At 48.6% G+C, this 17,926-nt stretch overlaps 1 protein-coding gene across 7 annotated transcripts in view; it reads right to left on the bottom strand.

Annotated features, from left to right (window-relative positions):
* PTK2 (protein tyrosine kinase 2) overlaps positions 1–14,583 on the bottom strand; it is a 253,318-nt gene extending 238,735 nt beyond the window's left edge. For 3 of the 7 annotated variants that reach the window (XM_039232968.1, XM_039232969.1, XM_039232975.1), the window contains exon 1: positions 14,405–14,581. The gene's annotated coding sequence lies outside the window, so the exon portion shown is untranslated. Of the gene's footprint in view, positions 1–14,404 lie in introns of all 7 variants that reach the window. The other 4 variants (XM_039232967.1, XM_039232971.1, XM_039232974.1 and 1 more) reach the window with 3 other exon arrangements.
* Between the last annotated feature and the right edge of the window lie 3,343 nt (positions 14,584–17,926).

The raw sequence follows: 17,926 nt of genomic DNA, 5'->3' as shown, positions 1-17,926 counted from the left end.
AACAGGAAACTTGAGTTTTATAAGCTTCTTCACACCCTCCTCACCTCCTAAAAAGATCACCAGTGAACTGAAAGTCAAGAGAGCTTGAGGGTTCCCCTCCTTCACATCAAAGAGCCACCTGCCCTCTGTGGGTTATTTCTTCAACTCTGAAGTGAGAGCTCTGGACCAGGTGAGCCCCAAATTTAGATCAACTTCTAAAATCCTGGACTATATAAAACAGTAAGAATAAAGGAGACAAACACCCCATGGAAAAGTTTAAAATTTCCAATGAAACGGCAGGAAGGACAGATGAAAATCAAACATCAACTCTTCCCCAGCCAAACAAACACTCAATCGTGACCTGTCAAAAATTAATGCTTCTGTAGACAACCTGCATCTAAACCCAGTTATCCTGCCACCTGTTACATCAAGCCAACGCCTTAGGACACAACTTGTGTATTTTTCCAAAGCAAAAAGCAAGCCTTTTTTGGGCCATGATACAAGCAAGGAGATTCCAAACGTTCTGCTACACGGCAATCACGACTATACCCAGCATGAAGTCTGCAGGGTGACATCTTAAAAAGCCTAAGGTTTTTTTCACTTTTAACTTCTACACCATCACCAAATTCCAGCATTTCTTCTACCTCTGCCATTCATGACACTTGGTGCTTAATGGAGGCCACAATTTTTCTTAACAGGAAAAGGGAAAATTTCTCAGCCACAAACCCATGTCCAAACCCTCCACTCAAAGATTCATCTCCTACAGGACATCCAAGTATCAGCCAACACGGCAAATCTCTGCTGGATTACTATAATGTGAAGTCTGTAATTCTAAATTACACGTATTAATGCTGATAGCAGACATGAACCAATCCAGTGTAGACCCCAGAACACCAGATGAACCTGCCTGGCGCTCCTTCAAACATTAACCACCAGCTTCCGGCCCCTCCTACACGTGCTGATGTGAAGAGCTGACCGTTACAACGTGAGTTAAGTACTATCTTACAACTATTAAGTACTAGCACACTTCTGAGCGTATGGAAAACTATACTCCCTGCCACTAACAGTGACGCTGCTCCCGCTCTCACAGCCACGTGACTAAGATATGCCTAAGAGTTGATCAACTTCAGCTCCACCTCTGCACAGCAACGTGTGGAAACATCCACGCCAATCCAAGTTCCAAACGCCTGGCTGGCCTTCCGTGGACCAAATCGGTGACTTGTTTTGTCCTTTGGAGGGGCACGGGGAGGCCAGGGGAAACGTCTTAATTGCCGGTTGGTTGAGCTGGGCTCAGGAGACGTGTGCATGTGCTTGTGTTTTCTGCAGAGTCTGGGATGTGTGACATTACAAGAGTCCTGGGATCAGGATGCTGAGCCTCCCTCACAGCCTCACCCCTGCGCAGAGGGTGTCAGAGGCCTACAATCTAACCACAAACAGCGGGCCCCCCTTGGGGCGGGGCTCACTGTTGACAATCTGACGAAAGCCGGAGCAAACCCTCCCAGGGAAAACAACTGGCACGTATGCACACACACTTCTGATTTCCGTTCCTGGGGTTCACGGACCTAGGAGAGAGCATTCCCTCCTCAAGCAACAGTCTGATCAGGCGGCACTTAAAAGCAAAAAGATCTCTGTAGACATTTTACCGAGGGAGCAATCTGGGGGTCATCCTGGAATTGCCCTGGACACCCCCTCTCTCAGCCTCCTCATTTCCCTGGCCAGAGCCTTAGAGACAGACTCAGAAACAGGCTTCAAATCACCTGTCTCTCCAGTGCCTCAGTCGTGCCCTTAATTAAGGCCTTCTTCACTTGTGTGTACAACATAATTGTATAATTAAGAGAACACAGGCTGTTAAATCAGACCATCTGAACTTTGCCCATCACTTTACTAGCTGGGTGACACCAGGCAGCCATTTCTTTAATGACAAGGGTCTGGCCCCTCTCCCCTCTGAAGTGCACCCTGGCGACACCTCCCTGACCGACTCTTGAACTCGGCGCAGCCATCCTCCTGCCGTAGAAATCGGCTCCCATCAGAGTCAAGCGCACACTGCTTTGATCCTGCTGATGGTAACAACCTCACCCCCTTCTCTACCCAACCCAGCCTGTCCTCCCAAAGGCCGCTGTAAGTGATCGGTTCCACAAGCTCCAGCCTCTCACACCTCTGCACCTTGACATGGGCGTGTCCCCCGGAAGGCCCTGCCTGCCTCCCATCTTCCACTGTATTTCTGCAGACCCCTGCAGACAGCCAGACCTGCGGAGGTCACAGCATTTGGTCCACAGCCAGATTCTGTATGATTCCTGGACTAAGAAAGGTTTTTACCTTTTCAAAGGGTTATTAAAAAAAAAAAAAAGATTTGCGGCAGGCCCAGTGTGGCCCGCAAAGCCTGAAACATGTACTGTCTGGCCTTCAAGAGAGAAAGCTTACCAACCTGTGAGCTTGACCACAACTGGGGACGTGGCCTCCAGGTCCCCGGACCACTCAGCTATGGCACTCCCACTGCGGGCGTCCGGCTGCCCTCTGACTGCATCGTTCCCCTCCTGCCCCCTACCCCCCCATCAGTGGCCCCCGCAGGCATGACACCACGCACAAGACAGTCATTCAATACTGCTGACTCTTGAACCACTGGGTCCACTTATGCACAGATTGTTTTCAATAAATACTGCACAGTAAATGTATTTTATCATTTTCTTCACATCCTCTTTTCTGTAGCTCCCTTTATTATGAGAATACAGTATATCATACACACACAAAATATGCGTTAAACATGAAAAAATTTTAAAAAAAGAAAGGGACACCTGGGTGGCTCAGTCCGTTAAGCATCCGACTTTGGCTCAGGTCATGATCTCACGGTTCGTGGGCTCAAGCCCCCTGTTGGGCTCTGTGCTGACAGCTCAGAGCCCAGAGCCTGTTTCGGATTCTGTGTCTCCCTCTCTCTCTGCCCCTCCCCTGCTCGCACTCTGTCCCTCTCTCTCTCTGTCCACCTCTCTCAAAAATAAACAAACATTTTTAAAAATTAACAAAATATGCGTTAACTGCGGGTTTTCAACTACGGGGCAGTCCATGCCCTTAACCCCTGCATTGTTCGTGGGGCAACAATGCCAGCACTTTGCATCTGCACACATTTTACACAGTAACTGCACAGAGAACCTCAAAGGCTGAGATCATAGATACTAGAGTTTATAGATAAGGACAGTGTTAGAAGTCACATGGCTAAAGGCAAAACACCAATGCTTGAACCTCGACTTTGTTTCCTAAATACGATGCTCTTTCCATTAAGAAGACCTTTTCCTTACACAAACTACGACACCTAGAATCTTCACTCACTAATACCTGAGATTTTATGGGAGGGATAAAATATAATTTCTGACTCATTAATTTTGATAATTTTGAAGTTAATGAAAATTTTTATAAACAAAAATGAATCAGGCACCCACAGTAAGCACAAGGCAGATGCGTGTAATTATCAGTACTTCATGGTTTCCGACTCAGCACACCACATCTTCCCATCATGCCGCCTCCACCAGCCGAGAACCCACACAGCACCTTATGGAGAGGCTCCACGATAAGCCTATTAAAGGGGCTCAACCATCTGACTCCAGGAAAAATCACACTGGAAACAGCAAGAACACCCATATTGGTGTCCTTGGTGCAGTGCAGACCCTCGTCCCACTACAAATCCCTGATGAGGTTTGCGAGAGCCCAGCCAGCACTGCCCAAGAGAACGTTCCATGATGATGAAAATGTTCCATCTCCGCAGCGTCCAGAGGGGTGGGCCACTAGCCACATGTGGGTGCTGAACACTTGAACTGGGGCTAGTGTGACTGTGAAACAGGACTTTTACTTTCACTTAATCTTAATTTAAACAGGCACACGTGGCTAACGACGGCAGCAGATCCAAGGCTAGACTCTAACACGGAGTAAAATGAAAAAGAATTTTCCTTGGCTCCTCAACTACAAGCCAGGTTATGAGGCCCAACCCTCCCTCTGAGAAAGACTTAAAAAAAAGATGGATAGAATACTTTAAAAATCTTAAAAGCAGCCAAAACCTGACAAGACAACAAGGAAATACCAGGCCCAAATTAAACTGAAATCAGGAACCCAAAAAGATAAACAAGCACAGAAGCCACCTTTGCCCTGAAGTCACCTGCCGATTCTGGACATTTTCAACTTTCACTTTTACAACAGTGCAGGCAAAGGGGGATAGGAATCAGAAGCTAGGTCCCCAGCATGTCTAGCCCAAAACCCTACCTCCATAAGCAGGACCCTGAGGCTACACAGCTCAAGAGAAGAGAAACCCTCTCCAGTAAGATTCCAGCATCAGGTGCTCCAAAAAACCTCAACTTTAAACTTGGCTTAAGGCGATCCCAAACGGGCTGAAGCCAAAAAGAAAACTCCATGCTCTCTAGAGGGGCTAAATCTTCATTCTATGCTCAAAAGAGTCCTACAAATATTGAGAATTAAATGAAGAACCCTGGAGTGCCTGGGTGGCTCAGTCGGTTAAGCATCCAACTTCAGTTCAGGTCATGATCTCACGGTTCGGGGGTTCGAGACCCACATCAGGCTCTGTGCTGTCAGCTCAGAGCCTGGAGCCTGTTTCAGATTCTGTATCTCCTCTCTCTGACCCTCCCCTGCTCATGCTGTCTCTCTCTCTCCCTCTCTCTCTCTCTCTCTCAGAAATAAATAAAACATTAAAAAATTTTTTTAAATAAATGAAGAATCCTACAAATAATATCCCACAGCATAAATAAAAAGTATCTCAAAATGCATCACAGACCTAATGTAAAACCTGAAACTTTTCTAGAGGGGAGCAGGGGCGGGGGTGGGGGCAACCCAGGAGAAAACCTTCGAGACCCAGGATCAGGCAATCATTTCACAACTGTGAAACCAGAAAAGCACAGTCCATAAAACAACAAGTTGATACACAAGACATCATCAAAATTCATAACTTCTGCTCTTCGAGACCCTATTAAGAGGATGTAAAACACAAGTCGCAGCGTCAGAGACAGGCACAGCAGGCATCTAATAAAGACTTACGTTCAGAATATATAAGGAACCCACCAATAAGAAAAAAAATTAATGGGCAAAAAAGATCTGAACACCAAAGAAGATCTATGAGTAGTAAAAAGCCTATGAAAAGATACTCAACATCATTAGGTATTTGGGAAACAAAGTAAAACCGCAACAAAAGGCCATGACACACCTATGAGAATGGCCAAAGCTACAAGACCAGCCGTACCAAGTGTTGCCCCAACGATCGGAGGCAACTGGAACTCTCCCACAGGACTGGGAGGGTACAAACGGCCCAGCCGTCTAGAACAGAGTTTGACACCTTCTTAAAAAGTCAAACATACACCTGCCACTTGATGCAGCCATTACAGTCCTAGACCCACCATTCCAGGAGAAACGAAAGCCTACGTCCACATGAAGCCTTGAACAAAATTATTTTTTTTTTATTTTTTTTTATTTATTTTTAGGAGAGAGAGAGAGAGACAGCGTGAGCAGGGGAGGGTCAGAGAGAGAGGGAGTCACAGACTGAAACAGGCTCCAGGCTCTGAACTGGCAGTCAGCACAGAGCCCGACGCGGGGCTCGAACCCACGAACCGTGAGATCATGACCCAAGCGAAAGTCGGACGCTTAACCGACTAAGCCACCCAGGCGCCCCATGAACAAAATTATTCATGGGCTCTATTTGTAATAACTCAGAACTAGAAACAACTCTCCACACACTGATCATATTCAATATCATCCCGGGCGACATCAGGGAGAAATTCTTCGGAAGTTAGGAAGTGATTCTAAAACAGATACAGATCTGCAAAGGGCCAAGGGTAGCCGAGGAAGCCTAAAGAGGCCCCAAGCGGGGTAAGACCCGTCACCGACCTACAGGGACTCAGGCAGCTTGGAGCGAGCAGTGCCTGTGGGACTGAGGGGTCCAAAAAACAGAGGCCCCTGTACACGGACGCTCCATTCACAAGGGGTGACACTGAAGAGCGTGGGGGAAAGAGGATCTTTCTGTTTTTTAATGTTTATTTATTTATTTTGAGAGAAAGAGGGCGGGCCAGAAAGAGAGGGAGAGAGCCGATCCCCAGCAGGTTCTGTGCTGTCTGTGTGGAGCCCAGCATGGGGCTCAAACCCACAAACCACAAGATCATAACAGGAGCTGCATCAAGAGTTGGACGCATAACGAACTGAGTCACCCAAGTGCCCCAAATGATTATCTTGTTAGTAAATGGAGTCAGGACAGCTAAATGTCCGTGAACCGATGATGCAGCCGATTCCTTCTTCAGACTACACAGCGAAACCAATTCCACGAGAATAATAAAGTTAAAGCGAAAGTACAAAGGCATTTAGAAAGTAAATGAGAATTAGTTGGTGACCTCAGGGTAGGGAAACTAAGAAAAGGCATCAACCACAAAGGAAAAGACTGATAAATGGCAATAATTAAACTTAAGAACTTCTATTCATCAAAAACAAAACAAAACAACCACTGAACTAGCAAAACTGCGTATGACTAAGTGGGAAGAGACGGTGGCAAAAGACACACCCAACAAAGAATCTGTGTTGTGAATATATAAAGTGTACAAATCGATTTAAAAATAACCTAATAGAAAAAATGGGCACTTCGCAAAACAGTGAATCCAAATGGCCAGAAAATATATAAAAAGATATGCATGCAACCTCACTGTAACCAGGAAAAGGCTATTTAAAACCACAAGGCAGCAACACACCAGAAACCACCAGCGGGGTGGGGGAGGGGGGCCGGCGAGGGGGGCCGACCACACGGCCAGAGAGAGGGGCTGAAGGAGTAATCCGAGAGAAGACCTAGCGCTAGCGCGGAGCAGCAGGAGAGCCATTTCCTGAGAAGCTGCTATGGGCTGGGCAGGCAGAAGTACCTTCGATGGGGATCACAGTCTACAACGGACTGTGAACTAGAACTTTAACTTCACTTGAACGATTTAAGGAGAAAGAAATTGTTCCAGACTGCATCTTCCCATCAGCTCATTTCTTTTACTTTCACCGTCACAGAGCTCCGTCCTCCAACTCAAAGTCTGATGGGGACCAGAGGAGGTACGTGGAAACATTCTTTGTACTTCGTTTTGAGATCAGTAAACTTAACTTTACTTGTCTATCCCCAAATTGTCTTCTCCACCTTTGTGACAACTTTCATAGACTTACAGACCGCAAGGTGCCCCCAGCAAGGGGACAGACCCTTCCTCAGTCATGAAACAAATTCCTGAGGGCCAACCTACTACAGCAGTCCGAGCAAGCCGTGAAGGACCCACAGACACGTACAGGATAACACCGAGAGGCCTTGACCCTGAGCTTACAATATTCTACTTGTCAACAGGTACGTCTAACCACATAAGACAACAGACAGGAGGCACATCCGCAATCCCGTCTTTGTATACTAACTTTTATCTAGCCCTTTTCTCAGGAAATAAGGAAAAGACGAAAGGAAAATAAAACATAAGTTCAGATATGCCTTTAACACTAGGCACAGAGTCAGTTCGCACAACACTGCGTTAGGAGTCACCCCAGTACTCGGAGATCATCCTGACGCTAGTGTAAGTGAGCCAGTTAGTTTCTCAGCACCAAAACAGAACTTCCAGGGGAACATGCGCCCTAAGCACCCACACATACACACTCTCCTGCTATCTGCCAAAAGCCACAAGCCCAGGGGCCACACAAGCTGCTATTTTAATGCAAAATTATTCATCTAAAATCCACACCAAGATTCAAAAGAATTAAATGACATAAAACATTCAAACTCCCTAAACAAAATTAGTTGTCAAGACCCTACAAATCCTGAAGAACATATTTAAGAGTCTCGAAGTGCAGGCCGCCTCCGGCAGCCTGAGTGGCCAGAGGACACCCACCCCTGCCCTCGCCACGGCTCTCTGCCCGCGGTGACCTGCACCCACTCTAACGCGGAGGCTCACCGACATCAGCGTGCAACAGAAGCTCATGGACAGGACAGCATGTTCAGGCAGACTGCGGGCCGCACCCCGGGCTGACTCAGGAGGTCAGAGGTGGGGCAGGAGCGTGCGCACTTCCATCCAGGTCCCAGTGACAGTGAGGCAGCCACACCGGGAAAGCCACTGCAAACAACCTCAAGTTTCCTGGAGTGTGTGTGCGCGCACGCGTGTTTCCCGTCCCAGCAAGGCCCGGAGGAGGCTGCAGAGAAAGAACAAACCACTCTTCTTCCCCAAAGACTGACTTTCCTGCCCTGAACGAAGGTGAGTGAGCTGTCAGCCAAAATGTTTAACCGGAATAACAACGTAAGAGTAGAAGGCTCAGCAGGTCAGGGGGGAGTTGGCCTGGCGGCAGAACTCGCAGCAGCGCAGCCTTAGGAAGATGGGCTTTTGAAAAAGGGCTCCAGGGCGTAATGTAAAACCCTTGTGAAGTATCTGATGAGTCCGACTGATTAGTAAAAGATACATCAGAGCTTCTAGAGACCGGTAATTAAGGATCCTTTCTAAGCCCCATTCATTTTGTGTCACCTTGAGCAATTTTCTGTCTTCGGAACACAGAATGAGTCCCAAGGACTCCTACAAATCATTTTTCCTAGAAAAAAACATTTGAAAACTGTAAAGGGACAGAGAACTGTCTTTGTCCTGGCTCAAGTTTAATGATATCTATAATCTAAAATAAGGCAGACAAAAGTAGAAACACAGATAATCCACGTTCTTCCCTGGTATCAAGTCCTACTTGGATCTTAGGGTTCCTTTCCACCAGAGCAAACAAGACAGTGTACGGCTGACACAGACAGTTCTCCAGCTGGGACACCCACAGTCTTTCCTTCAACAGCTATCACTGTGTCGGACACTGGGGGTGTAGCAAAGTTTCTGCCCTCTTGGGGCTTAAATTCTGTAAGACACACAAGGCACTACAAATACAGAAGGCTCTACAAACACGCTCTCCCTTCAGTCCATCAAAGACAAACACATGGTGCTTCGGTCACATGTAGACCCAACAAGCACCTACCATTCACAGCAGAATCGAACGCACCAGATGGCAGGACTTTTAAGATAGAATATGGAGGCAGAAGGGAGATCCTAGGCACAGACAGCCCAAAGATACAACTTTCCAGGTTCTTCTGAGCCTTGGTTTTAGTCCACTGGCCCCAAATAAAGGAGTACAGAGCACGTCAACTCTTAAAAAGCAGGATGGAAAATTCTAAATTGGTGAGAATGAGCACATTCACTGCAGAAACATGTATAAAGCACCAATGTGTTAGAGATTATAAACACTAGGATTTACTACAAGGGGATTAAACCTGTATGAGAAATGTGCCATGTACTTTTCCCTTACGTTACTCCTTGCTTCCCACAAAACCATATTCATAAACAACACTGCCCTCCTCCCAAAAAGGTCACCAATGAAAAATCTGTGTAAATTCTGAAGTTACTAAAGCATATCCTTTAATAAGAAGCATTGATCACCGCACCATACGTCATACGTTTTTATTTAACGAATTCTAAATTAATGTAACATCATTAAACAATGTCGGTGTGCTCATTAAGATGTTTATGTACACGATGCTGGCCAGATGATAACTTCATGATATGAAAGGGTCAGATTCAAATAGAAAATATACCTATTTCAACTTTCCCAGACACGGTAATCTCCCTTGCACCCTGCCCACCCCCACACCGAAGGCCGGGGTACGATCTGTAAGGCGGGCGCTCTGGTCAGAGGCTGCAGGGAGGGTCCAGCAGGCCTGGCCAAGCAGGTTCTCCCACCTATGGCCCAAGCAACCACGGCAGGCGCCTCGGACCCCAAGCTCCCAGTGTCTCATCTGGAAAATGAGCGTGTGGCTCTGGTGAGGAATGAAGGGGCTACAGCATGACAATCGGCTCAGGTCTGGCACGTTTCATCGCCCAGATCGGATTCATCTGGAAAAGGGTAGCAACGCCGACAAGAGCACACTGTACCCACGCGGGTGCCCAGGACGTGACATCTCTTCTCCTGCCAGTGGCTAATATTCAAATGTATGACTTTAGTCATTTTTCTTGTTCTGAAAAATGAGTTAACAGTAAATGGCAACGTGTATCAGTAAGATCTAGGCAGGATTATTTTAATTAAATGCAAAGTTTGTAAGTGAACACCTTCATGTCCCGAAACACATGTGAAAAACTTTGTGATGATACTCCTGGCTTTCCTCTCAAAGGCTTTCCACTGCTAAAAAGTGGGAACAGTGCCAATCAGGTGAAAATATTTATTTCATGCTTCCATCTAAAAACCATTTCATTAGTGCTTATGCAAATGAGACTATAATTAACAACATGTGCTAAAAATTCCATCTAAACTGAAAGCAGAATTACATATGCTTATCTGAATTTTATTCCCATCACAGAGCCTAACCAAAAACAAAAACCAAAAAAACCCACAATACAATTGTTACAGATAGGAACAGAGGGGCTTCTTCTGCTACTTTATAATCAGAGAGACACTGATGCAGTTCTGAATGGTAAGATTTGGCACAATTCCTAGAAATCAATGCCAGAAAGTGGCAGACAGGAATTCCATCTCTCCTGCACTCGGCTGCCTTTTGGTAGTCATGAAACGGAAGGGAAAAAAAAAAAAAAAACCTCTGCCAAAATATTAGTATAGAGAAAAGGACATCAAGGGTTCACATAATCCACTACTACACATGGTTTACAGAAGGGAAATTAAAAAAAAAAAAAACTTTTTAATGTCGCTGGTTGAGGCAGGGACACGCAGGTACAGCCAGAGACCACCTGGGACTGACCTCATCTTGTTCCAGTGAGGGTCCTTCTAAGGACAGAGGAGCAACTTCATATTTGAGTGCTGACTGCACTCACAAACTTCCTGGAGGTTATTACTACTGACTCAAATAAGGTCATTTACTTTGCCCAAGTTTTTAAAATTTTCATTTCAAATAATTTATATAGGCATCAGTAAAAATTCTCAAAGACTCCACAGCAATTTTTTGCTATTTAAGGGATTTTAATGAAAGATACAGTAATGAAAATAAGTTCTTAAGCTAGAACTTTAAGGCAAAATAAACTAGTACAGAAACTAAACTTTACTGATATACAAGCAAAAATCCCCTCATTTCACAAATGATAAAAATAATAGAACTTTTAATTATATTGAAATTTAAAATAAAATTTTAGCTGAAAATCTAAGTTGAAAATGTTTAATTTTAGAAGTTGAAGCTTTATATACTGAATTACAACTCTGAATCTCATCTTTTGTTGTGCTACTCTTAAGATAATTATTTTCTCAAAATTAAGACACTTAAAAATACAGGGGGAAAAAGATTTCCATAAAATCTTTAAACATAAACTAAGATCCTACGTCTCTAACTCAAAATTTACATCCAAAAAAGAACAGTAATTTTCAAAACTGTTTTTACTACAGTATTGAATATATATTCTGTATATAGAAAATATATTCCGGAACAATTTTTTTTCTGCAGCAACAAATCAGCATTTTTTGTAAAGGTTCTATTTTTAACAATACAATTTTGTTATTTAGACAATGTCTCCAACTTCTGGGCAAGAGAAGTTATCTGACTCGCTGAAGAACCCAAATTGAAGAACTGGGACACTAAGTTCTGTAATTTCCGACAATGGGCATAGAGTGTTAAAGAAACCATTTCAGTTAGAAACATTTTAGCGGCCTCACTGCGGTTCTTAATCTCGGGCTTCCCCAGACACTTCCCTCCTGGAACTTCACTCCTAACCTAAGCACAACTCACCTCCAGTGCACTGCCCGCCTGAAGAGGCTGAAGTCATATCTCATCCAGGCCTCTGCCCCTGTATTCTATGCCCCAAACCTTTAAATACTAAGTTTTGGATTTAATGTCTTTATTGATGAAAAGACTTGCTTTTTTTTTTTTTTTTTTTTTACATTTATTTATTGTTGAGAGACAGAGTGTGAGCAGGGGAGGGGCGAGAGAGGGAGACACAGAATCAGAAACAGCCTCCAGGCTCTGAGCTGTCAGGCTCTGAGCTGTCAGCACAGAGACCAATTCGTGGCTCGAACCCACAAACCATGAGATCATGAGCTGAACTGAAGTCAGATGCTTAGCCAACTGAGCTGCCCAAGAGCCCCAACCAAGGACTTGCTTTTTGATGCATCATCTCTGAATAATGTGTAGGTCCTTCTATTCAGTGCATAGCCTGACGTTTTACATTGACTGGAATCCTTTAAAAGAGACCAATGTGTTTTAAACAATTTTTTCCCGGTTTTCAATGTTGAATTGGACTATTTAATAATCACCTAAAAGAAATTACTTGATCTGCTGCTTCTACAGCATCTAGTACAACATAAGTATTCAAAAGACCACTAGTAGCTTAGCTAGTATTCGCCCTCCAAGGGCTGCCACAGATAGAAACCAACATATGCTAAAAACAGTCGATCACAACTTGCTTTAAAAGTTTCATGTGAGGGGCACCTGGGTGGTGAGGGGCGCCTGGGTGGCTCAGTCGGTTAAGCGTCCGACTTCGGCTCAGGTCATGATCTCATGATTCGTGGGTTCGAGCCCCCCGTCGGGCTCTGCCCTCACAGCTAGCTCAGAGCCTGCTTCAGATTCTGTGTTTCCCTCTCTCTCTGACCCTCCCCTGCTCACACTATCTCCCTCTCTCTCTCAGATATAATTTAAAAAAAAATTTAAAAAAAAGTTTCATGTGTTGGGGCACCTGGTTGGCTCAGTTGGTTAAGCGTCCGACTTTGGCTCAGGTCATGATCTCACGGTTACTGGGTTCAAGCCCCGAGTCCAGCTCGAGCTGACAGCTAGCTCAGAACCTGGAGCCTGTTTCAGATTCTGTCTCCCTCTCTCTCTGACCCTCTCCTGCTCACACTGCCTCTCTCTCTCTCAGAAATAAAAAAAAATTTTTTTAAATGAAATTTAATTTAAAAAAGTTTCATGTGTTTAAACATTGCAGGGTGTTAAAAGTTATCTAGAAAATACAGTTGCATGAAAATGTTACCTATGCTGCACCTCAACAAAAGTTGAACGCTAATTCATCACGGATCTTTCAATCACTTCATCCATGCTTTTCAGATTTTCAGAGATCAAACAACGGAGCAGCTTTCTCAGCTGTGCCATATGCAAGACAAGACTATTTTCTTTACCCCTTTTACAAATAAAATATTAAGGGTGAGGCTCTGGTATTTCATTTCAAATAGCAATGGCCTATTTTTCCAACCACGAAAATGTTTACATTCTACCTAAGAATCCCAACGACAGTGGCCTTAAGCACAGACCTCCAAACTCTTACACCGCCTTCAGCTTGAACATATTTCAACCGATTCCCATAATTACTACAATATTACTATTATCTCAGTCTCCCTGCCAAAAACCCAGCTGCAGGCTAACTATGCAAGAATGAGACACTGTTGAAATGACTCAAGAAAAATTTCTTTTTACCCTTAGTGCGTTAAGCTAAATCCTGCAATTAATAAAACCAAGTAAACACACACACACACACACACACACACACACACACACTCACACACACGCCTGCTCCTGGGAAAGAAAAGGAAGCAAAGGAGAAACAGCAAGTCGTTCTTCCACCTACCCCGGCAGCAGAGCTGGGGGCTGGGGTGGGAAGAGGAGGAAACTTGGAGGTACAATGAATCAAGAGGTCTCCAGGGCAATCGCCCAGAAAACCACGGGGCCACAGCAAGTTGAGCGCCAGCCGCGGGGAAAGGAGCCGACGCAGACCCGGGTTCGAGGCCCGCCCTTCCCTGACCGAGGGCCAGGCAGTCTTCATTCCCGGTCCGGGTGATGCCCCCAGGGTCCCCTAGGATTTCTCTCTTCCCCCTCCTTCCTCTCTCCCCCCTTTTGTTTTTGAGGCAATCGGCCCGCTCCAAAGGAGGCCGGCGGGCCTCCCCAAGCCCCCGCCCCCACCCCCGGCCTCCCGGTGCGCTTCGGCCTCGAGACCCTCCGCCTCTCCGAGGCCCCCGAATCCACCGCCCTCCCCACCTTCCACGAGCCCCTCAGCCTCCTCATGTCCCCCAAACGCCCCCCGTCTACCGGAGCCCCCGGCCTCTCCACGTCCCCCGGGCTCCCCGAGCCCGCCGGCCTCCCCGCATCTCCGGCCTCCACCCACCGCCTTGCTCCCAGAACCCGGCCCCTCGCCCTCCCCCGTCCCTGGCCTCCCCGAGCCGCACGGCCTCCCGGCGCCCCCGGGCCGCCCCACATCCCGAGCCTCCCCACAGAGTCGCCCTCCCGGGGCCCCTCCCGCGTCCTCCACATCCCCGGCCTCCCAGCCGCGCGCGGGAGGGGCGCGTCTCGGCCGCATCCGCCGCCCGGACCGGCTGCTCGGCCCCTCGCGGCCCTCCGCCCGCGGGCCGCGGCCCTGCCAAGCCCCAGCGCCGGGAGGCGGCCCGCCCGCCCGCGCCCCGGCCCGCGCCCCGGCCCCCGCCCCGGCCCGCGCCCCGGCCCCGCACTCACTCGGGCGGCGCTGGGCGCCGGGAGACGAGGGCAGACGCCTGCCAGGCGGCGCCGCGGACGCCGGGACCGCGCTCCCTCCCACGCCTCACGCCGCGGGCGCACAGCGATCCCGGCCCGGCAGCGGCGGCGGCGGCGGCGGCGGCGGCGGCGGCGGCGGGCTTGCGCCCTCGGGGCCGTGCTGCGTCGGCGCGGGCCGCGCGTGCGCGGCGACCGGCTGAGGCGCGCGACCCCGCCGCTGCGCGCGCCCGGCCGCGTCCCCGCGCCGAGCTTCCGCCTCCCGGGAGGACCGGGCCCCGGCCCGCGGCCCGCGCATGCCCAGCACGCGACGAGGCTCCGCTCCTGAGAGAGAGCGGCGCCGGGCCTTCGGGACGCCCGGGGGCCGCTTGCGGGCGTGGCCGCGGGGGTTGGGGGTAGCGGCCCGGGGGCAGGAGGCGCGGCCGGCGGAGCCCGGGTTCCCCCCACCCTTCACAGCACTGTGGGTCGGCCGGGTGGCACCGGCTTGGGGGAAGCCCTCTGCCCGCCCCCAGGGTCCGGACGCGGCCCCTCCGCAGGGCCTCCCTCGCCCGCCGCCCTGCAGCCCGGCCCCAGGGCCCCAGCCCCCGCGGGGCGCGCCTGCCGGGACGTGCTGGGCGTCCTGCGCCCTCTGCACGGGGGAAAGGGAGTGAGGCTCAGGGATGTGGAGAGCGGCATCACCGCCGATGCTGGGCTCTACCAACACTCGATCTCAAGCGCCGCGGAGCCTGGTCTGCGGCCTGGTCGCTGGTCTCCTAGGTTTGCACCTCGAGAAAGAGGAGTAGGACCCCCGGCCCCTGGGAGTCACCAGGCCGAGGGCCGCTGGGAAGAGAGCCAGTCCGGAACCGGATTACCAGACTGGAGCCTGGGGGCGGGAGGGGTGAAAAATGCAGCCGTCCAGGCGCTTCTTAAGGAATCTTTAGTCTTTAAGCAGCAGGGAGCCTTTGGAGGGTTTTAAGCAGGAAGTAATATCTGATTTGTGTTCATTTAGAAAAAAAAGAAGTGACAACCTTGCGGTAGGAAGTGAAACCAGAAGCAGAGCAACTTTCATTTTTATGGTGTCACTTTGAACCTCACCACAAGCCAGGAGGCAAACTAGACACACACTTGTTTTGGGAGGTGAGCTCCCTGAAGCTCGGAAAGGTAACCCACCGTTCTTTTCTCAGGCGCAGTAGTTTGGCTCTGGTTATAACAGACACAGGTGAAATAAAACAATTTTGCTTACAAGAGTTTTACTATATTTAAATATTTTTACTGCTCTTTAATGACATGTATTATGGCTTTTGGGGGGTGGGGAGGTTAACTACATTAAAGGTTGCAAGGAAGTGTGTCAGCCCCAGGATTTTTATACCACCTGGAACTCTCTTTCCTCTGCTTGGGACTTCTTACTCCCTCACTTCCCTCAGCCGTACATGTCACCTCATTAGATGCCAACTGACCTCTCTGTGTAGAATAGGAACCACCCACTACCCTCCATGGTTTCTCACACACACACACCGGGCCCCCTGACTCTGCTCTGTTGTTCTCCAAAGCATCTATTGTCCTCCACAGCCCAACACCGTGTCCTTGTTTATTTCTTGATTGTGTGTCCCTGTCCCAGAACGTTAGACTCATTAAAGCAGGGACTTTGTTCACTTATGGGTCCCTGGCACATAATGAGACACTTGTGGATGACGGAGTGCAGCTTTCGGTGATGGGAAGTGAGAAAATGTTATTTACAATTCAAGAGGGGCGCCCGGGTGGCTCAGTCAGTTAAGCCTCAGACTTCGGCTCAGGTCATCATCTTGCAGGTCATGGGTTCGAGCCCTGCCTCGGGCTCTGTGCAGCCACCTCAGAGCCTGGAGCCTGCTTCAGATTCTGTGTTTCCCTCACTCTGCCCCTCCCCCACTCACGCTCTGTATCGCTCTCAAAAATATACATTTTTTTTAATTTTAAAAACATAATAATAAGGGCACCTGGGTGGCTCAGTTGGTTAAGTGTCCAACTTTGATTTCAGCTTAGGTCATGATCTCAAGGTTCATGAGTTCAAGCCCCGCATCGGGCTCTGTGCTGAAGGTGTAGAGCCTGCTTGGGATTCCCTCCCTCTCTCTATGCCCCTCCCCTCCCCTCTCTCTCTGTCCCTCCCTCCCTCTCCTTTCTCTCTGAAAAGAAATTTTAATAGAAATTTAAAAAGGAAAAAGTGGGAGTCAGGAAGGGGAGTGGAGGGACAAAGTGGATTACAAAAAGGATATCTTTGTGTGGCGGGGGCCTGGGGTGGGGGGGCTTCAGTCTCCACCAACTTGTTGACACTGTTCCCAACAAGACACAGAATCCAGTCATTGCCCCCTTGAATCTGGTTGTATCTCCTAACTTGCTTGACCAATAAGATGTGTCACAGGTGATGTTGTGTGACTTCTGAGCCAAAGCCGCAGGACATGGTGTGGCTTTCTTTTCATCTCCCAAACACGCGGGAGCAGGTCTGGCAAGGAGGGAGGAGGCCATGTGGAAGCTGACAACCCACCAGAAAGGTGAGTGAGGCCGTGCCTGACCACCAGCCCTGGTCAAGTACTCAGCCAGCTGCCGCGCCCGGAGACCCGGAGAGACTCGCAGAAGCGCGGAGCCACACGCAGCCCACACTGGCCAACCAGAGGTCCGTGAGCAAATAAAAGCCCTGCGGTTTTAAGCCTCTAGACTTTGGCATAGCTGGTCACACAGCCATAGGTAACTGATACATTCAACCTCCTCAAGCTTTTATCCTGGAGCGTTTGAAACAGACACTCTTGAAGGGCAGCTTTGATTACTCGTGACTTAATGAAAGACGAAAATAAGGAAAGGGCAGGACAAAGAAGGGGTACAAAGAGGAAAAGTAGACACAGAAAAGGAGCAGCAGGCTGTCCGACAGACCCTCCTTATCCCCTGAGCATACTCTGTGGTGCCTGAGAGCTCAGGTTCAGGAGTCCAAGAACAATGGAGCAGACCCAGGCTCAAGTTCAACTGTTCGCCAGCCTCGGAGGCAGGGCTGTTTCCATGACGTCAGTCCTCATCTGTCAGTGGAGTTTATAGAGAAAACTCCATGCATCAGGCTGTAGTGGGGAGAAAATGAACACTTCTTGTGAAACAGTCAGCAGAGTGCTTGGCATAAGAGCCCCTCAATAAGTGCTATTGATTTGCAATAGCATTTCTGTACAGGTTACTATTAATCTTGATGGTCATGGAGGGGACTGTTCAAAGGACCACCTGAGTGTAGTGTTAACAAAAGCCGGTTTTACTCAGCTCTGTGGTCAGATGCTGCATCCACGGTCCCCAAACCTCACAGTAATCCTGCATCACGAACACGGCTCACATCAGCCTCATTTTATTGATGTGAAAATCATAACGGAGGAAAAAGGAAGCGATGGGATGGGTAGCGGGGCAGCCCCCGCTGCACTCGGACCCCATACAAACACCAAAACACACGAGACCATGTAGCTTCTCCCCTTCCTGCGCAGGCCTTGTGCGGGGAGCATTCAGGAAGGGCTTCCTGTGCATTGG

This window comes from Hyaena hyaena, unplaced genomic scaffold, assembly GCF_003009895.1.
Source record: "Hyaena hyaena isolate Hyena2069 unplaced genomic scaffold, ASM300989v1 scaffold_69, whole genome shotgun sequence".
Classification (NCBI taxonomy): Eukaryota; Metazoa; Chordata; class Mammalia; order Carnivora; family Hyaenidae; genus Hyaena; species Hyaena hyaena.
This window is presented reverse-complemented; position numbering and strand designations above follow the sequence as displayed.